Here is a 6,061-nt window from a genome sequence, read left to right on the forward strand (position 1 = left end):
TTTCGGTGATCCAATGATAACCGTGGATTTCGGCCGACACTAACCACAGAGGAAAACCGGCCATACTGCAGGCTGGTGGTGCCCAGGGAGAGGCGGGTCCACCAGGAGGGTCGTGTCTGGATGCTGAGGCTCACGCCCTCCTGACCCTGAAGCTCTTTTTTATTTTATTTTATTTTTTTTAAGAGAGGTTTTTGCTATAGGGCACGTGTGCTCACCAGACAGACAGAGAGACAGAGAGATAGAAAGCGAGAAATCATCCCCCAGAGGGGATGGCCACGCCACAATCCTTTCTCCTCCATTCTCCTTTCGGGATCTTGGGCACGCACACACACGCGCCCAGTGTGAGTTTAAGCCACCGGGTCCGGGACTCGAACCATGGTCGACTATGTGAGAGTCCAGCGACGTAGCCATTACACTAACTGCTGGTCTCCCTGACCCTGAAGCTCTTATGCCACGTTAGCCCACCCCTTTCTCCTCCCTCCAACCCCCCACCCAGGCCGTCACCCTTGACAGGCCCCAGGTGCAGCTGCAGCTCAGTGTGGTCTAGGCCTTCCCTGTCCGTCGCGCAACCTCAGTGCACAGGGACACTGCTTCCTGAAGCTCAGCTCTGCGGACCGTGGGATGCCCCAGGCCTGCCCCCGCCTGCCTGGGCCCCCACCCCAGGCCTGTGCCTGTGCCAGCAACCTCCATGCTAGGACCCAGGCCGCTGTCCCCGGTGTCCTCACTTCCTCCTCGCAGTCTCAACCCTGCCTCATGTGATCCCGGCCCGTCACTTGGCAACCCTATGACAGTGCAGATCGATCCTGGGCCCGAGCTCGGCAGGGAGTAGTAGGAGTCCTGGAGACCTGCCTGCTCCCCCTCCCAACCTCCTGCCGCTCCCTCTCAGCTGGGGACCTACTTCCTTCTTCCCGGAGAACCCTGCCTTGCTGTGTGCACCCCTGCACTTCTTCGCCTGCCTCCCCCTCCCCAGTGCTCCCTCAGCACAGGGATGAGAGCTGCAACCTGTCCCTCCTCATGCCCCTTGGCCTCCAAGACCCCCACACCACGGCCTCAGTCCCCTGCAGTGGCACATGCTCTCATCTACAGTCCCCAGAGCTCCCCAGGCCACTCTAGGGATCTCTGTCCATGGCCCTTTTCCTTCCCAGAGCTGGCCCAGGGCATGTACCCACAGCTACATTGCACGCACTCCTCCCAGCGTGCCAGGAAACCCATCAGAATGGGCGTCCCCCTCCAATGGGCCTCTGTAGTCAGGGTCTTCATACTGCCGTGCTACCCCAGCATAGGCTGTGCCCCAAGTTCACAAGGTGATGCCTGACAGCCACCCAGCGCCTTCCCTGGGCCCCAGGCCCCCAGGTGCCAGTTCTTCCACCTGTACGCTTCGAACATGCTCACGGACTCCCAAGGCATATGCTCACAGACTCCCAGGGCACACGCTTCAAGAACGATCACGTGACTTCGGGGCGAATGCTTCGAGCACACTCACAGTCTCCCAGGGTGCACGCTTTGAGCACGCTCACAGACTCCCAGGGCATGTGATTCAAGCGTGCTCATGGAGTCCCGGGGTGGGGTACACACTTAGCACATGCTCATGGAGTCCCAGTGTGCACACACAGTGCATGCTCATGGACTTCAGGTGCACGTCTGAGTGCGCTCACAGACTCCCGGGGCAACACCCGGTCAGCGGGGGCCTGCCTTCCTAGGGCACAGAGGGCCAGTGGCACCCAAGCTCCATTTACATTTAGTGACCAGCCCCTCAGGCTATGGTGGGAGACGCTCAAAGACCAAAGATGCCTTTCTAGGTTGTTGTAGACAGAGGCCATGTGTGTTTCGGGAGGGGTCAGGAGGGAGGGAGCGAGCTCCAGGCAGGGCACCATTACACGAACCCTTTCCCTCCGTCCCCCACACTGTCAGAATTTTTTCAGACTCCAGGGCTGGGATTCGAACTGTGGTTGACCACATGGTTCCCTTAACCGCTGTGCCACAGGGCAGCCCACAGTGGACATCTTCAGCAGATGCCCAGAGGCCATTATCCCACAGCCCACGGCACCGCCCGTGTCGGTGACAGCAGATGGAGGGTCAGCCACAGGACGTGAATGAGGGCGTGGTGCCCAGTGGCTGCACCGGGCACTGTGACGCCGGGACAGAAGCGGGCGCTCATGGCAGCCACGCTCCGTACGCAGCTGAGGACTCGCAGCAGCTCAGATCTGGTGCCCCAGTGCTGACTCCCGGTGACCAGTGCTGCGGCGCTTCTGAGTGGCCACGAGGCCGGGTGTCTGAACAGAGCTCCTCCACACAGCGGGGCTCACTCCTGCCCTCCCCAGGACAGAGCCGGCAGGAGGCCCAGCCCGAGGACCCTTCTGCCCCCAACCCTGAGGCTGGGTCAGGTAAAGCCAGACTCCACCAGGCAGGGCCGTTCCCGGACGTACAGACGGACACACAGGTGCCAGGCGCCAGGGAGCTCTCCAGCATGGGCACGGCTACACCTGCCTGGGGGGTGACCAGGGGCCCGCGTGCTCCTTAGATACAGCAGAGCATCTCTCCATGGCTCCCGCCGACGGGCGCCCTCTGCAGGAGCCGCTGCCCGGCATCATCCGTGTCACGGCTCTGGAAGGACCCGGCTCCCAGCGGCCTTCCCACTCTCAGCTGCGGTGAGCCCCTGGGTGTAGGTGGTGGTGCGGGTGCCCACTGACCAGTCCCTGCGAGGAGGAGGCGTGGGAGCCAGACACCCTGGGGGTTCTTGGCTGTTCTTTGCCCGGCCATGAGCAGGTCAGTTCTTACCCCGCCCGATGCTGCAGTCCCAGACCTGACTGAGCCTTGGAGATGAACTGGCTGTTCCATGCAGTTTTACCCAAGCTGTGAACTTCATAAGGTTTGGGGGGAGCATGGCGCTAATTTAGCAATTCAGCGTGGGAACGGACAGACACACAAGGCTCCCAGGAGGACAGCTGGGCCACCATGTAAGTGACCACATGTGCACAGAGGACTGAGACCACACCCAGGGCCCTCCCCTGACTTGCCAAGGGGTTTGTCAAGGTGGTGGCATCAGCCAGGACAGCGTCCCCATGTTCTGAGTGGTCATTTCACCTCAAGGTCCCCTCAAAAGAAAACAGCTCTAAGGCATGGCCTCCCTCCTCCAGGCTGGCCACCTGGACTGAGAGATGAGAGAGTGCCTATGCCTCAGGGCAGCATGGGGGAGCTAGGCTTGCCCGAGCTCTCATGCCTGAGGAGCCATGACACGACCCTGGGATGGAGCCTAGGGGAGGGTGCTGCCATGGCCCTTGTAGATCCTCACCCTGAGACAGGAACAGAGACCCCAGATGAGGCCAGCACTTACCCAGGAGGGACAGGAGGGCCACCAGTGTCCACACAGTGATGAGAAAGGGGGTCCGTGCAGAGAGCCACTGCAGGCTGGCCACAAGGACCCTACTGTGGTTCTGGAGGGCAGTGGGCTCCTGCCCTGGGCCCAGGCCGACAGGTGGGCGTGGGTGTGCAGTGCCCGCCAGGCAGGCCAGCAGCACAGAGGCGCACAGCATGGACTGCAGCACCCGCATGCTGGTCGGGGTACTCTGGCAAGGCCCTGAGTATCCGCCCGGTTTCTTAGTCTGCAAGGCCTCGTCTACACGGGCAGCTACCCGTGACTGCTTCTCTTGGTCCCCTCTTCCCAGAGCCAAGCGGGCCTTCACTGCCCCGGTCCAGCGCCTCCCCTTTGCTGACCGTAAGCCCGAACTTGTCCTGCTACCCCAGCCCCGGCTATCCAGATAAGCTCTCCAAGCCGGCCGCCTTCCTGGGAGTTCAAAGCCTTCGCCCATTTCCCTGTGCCTGGAGATAAGCGGTCCACTCACCCTGTCACACAGAACAAAGGCAGATGAGGGAGCGCGGTTTAATGGGCTCTTATCGACATTGCTCTGCGTGGCACCGTGTGCTGTGGGCACCACGCATGCTGCCCGGAACAACAGAACCTCCGCGAGCCCAGGACCCATGGGGTCTGCAAGGCCTAGACCTTCAGCTCCTAGACCTGAGCTCAGGGCCTGCACCCTCACCGGGCCTCCTGCTTGCCTGTGCCAAGTCGGAGACCACGTGATGGGCGTGTGAGCAGTGGGGGTCCAGTGTGGTCAAGCCCAAGCACACTGCAGACGGGGAGGGACAGCACCTGCCCTGCTGTGAGGCCATGGGGAATTAGAGCCCAAGCAAGACCGAGGGCCTGCATGGAGAAGGGGGGTGGTGACGGGGACGGGGATGGTCAGTCAGGGAGCTGACCATACGGACGTGTGTGGAGGACCACTGTCGGAGAAGGGAGCTTCAAATTGTGAAGAGAGAAAGCATGAACTCTGACTGAAATGAGGTGTATAAATTGTGTGTGTGCGAACCTATGTGTCAGCTGTGTGAACCTCCGAGTGTGTCAGGTATGTGTGTATGAACCTGTGAGTGTACGTGAACCTGTGAGTGTGACAGGTGTTTGTGTTTAAACCTGTGAGCGTACACGTGTGTGTATGAACCTGTGAGTGTCTGGCGTGTGTGTGTGTGAACCTCTGAGTGTGTCAGGTATGCGTGTATGAACCTGTGAGTGTGTCAGGTGTTTGTGTATGAACCTGTGAATGTATTAGGTGTGTACAAACCTTTGTGCACAGTGTGTATGAACCTGTAAGGGTGTCAGGTGTTTGTGTATAAACTTGTGTCAGGGGTGTGTGTGTGTGAACCTGTGAGTGTGCATGGTGTGAATGAACCTGTGGTGTGTCAGGTGTGTGTGTATGTGAACCTGTGAGTGTACATTGGTGTGTATGAACCTGTGAGTGTGTCAGGTGTGTGTGTGTATGTGAACCTGTGAGTGTACTTTGGTGTGTATGAACCTGTGAGTGTGTCAGGTATGTGTGTATGTGAACCTGTGAGTGTACATTGGTGTGTATGAACCTGTGAGTGTGTCAGGTGTGTGTGTATGTGAACCTGTGAGTGTACATTGGTGTGTATGAACCTGTGAGTGTGTTAGGTGTTTGTGTATGTGAACCTGTGAGTATACATTGGTGTGTATGAACCTGTGAGTGTGTCAGGTGTGTGTGTATGTGAACCTGTGAGTGTACATTGGTGTGTATGAACCTGTGAGTGTGTCAGGTGTGTGTGTATGTGAACCTGTGAGTATACATTGGTGTGTATGAACCTGTGAGTGTGTCAGGTATGTATATATGTGAACCTGTGAGTGTACATTGGTGTGTATGAACCTGTGAGTATGTTAGGTGTTTGTGTATGTACATTGGTGTGTATGAACCTGTGAGTGTGTCAGGTATGTGTGTATGTGAACCTGTGAGTGTACATTGGTGTGTATGAACCTGTGAGTATGTTAGGTGTTTGTGTATGAACCTGTGAATGTCAAGTGTGTGTGTGTGAACCTGTGAATGTGCACAGTATGCATGAACCTGTGAGTGTGTCAAGTGTTTGTGTATCAACCTGTATTGGGTGTGTGTGTGTGAACTTGTGAGTGTGTCATGTGTGTATGAACCTGTGAGTGTGTCAGCTGTGTGTGTATGGATCCCTGAGTGTGCACATGTGTGTATGAACCTGTGAGTGTGCAAGAGTATGCATGGACCCCTGCGTGTGCATGTGTGTCCCTCCTACAGGGAGCAGTGACACCCTGGTGAGTGAGCACCGTGTTCAGACTATGGCTCCTAAGCACTGTTCTGAGTGGGAGCCGGAGCCCCTGCAGAACGGCAGTGCAGGGTGGGAGTGAGGAGGGCGCGGGGTGAGCTAGAGCTTCTGTGGGAAGGCGAGCAGGCAGCGAGGTGGGCTGCCGGGCCTGCCGGGCACTGCCAGCCCAGCTCAGGGTGGAACCCAGCTCCAGGCCCACAGCCGGCCCTCTGGAGATTTAGACCTGTCCTGCGGGAAAGGCCGCAGCCTCTGGTACACTGTGGCAGGTCCAGGATGTCACGGTTCCCATCTGAGCCCGTCCCTGCCTCCTGGTCACAGCGGCCAGCCTCAGCTGTGCCACCCAGAGCTGGGCCACACTCGTTTGGGTCCCTAAGCCTCTCACGGTGCCAAGCACCTAGCAGGTGCTCCACACAGTGGCTGCTGA

This window comes from Tupaia chinensis, unplaced genomic scaffold, assembly GCF_000334495.1.
Source record: "Tupaia chinensis unplaced genomic scaffold, TupChi_1.0 Scaffold000020_1, whole genome shotgun sequence".
Lineage (NCBI taxonomy): Eukaryota > Metazoa > Chordata > Mammalia > Scandentia > Tupaiidae > Tupaia > Tupaia belangeri.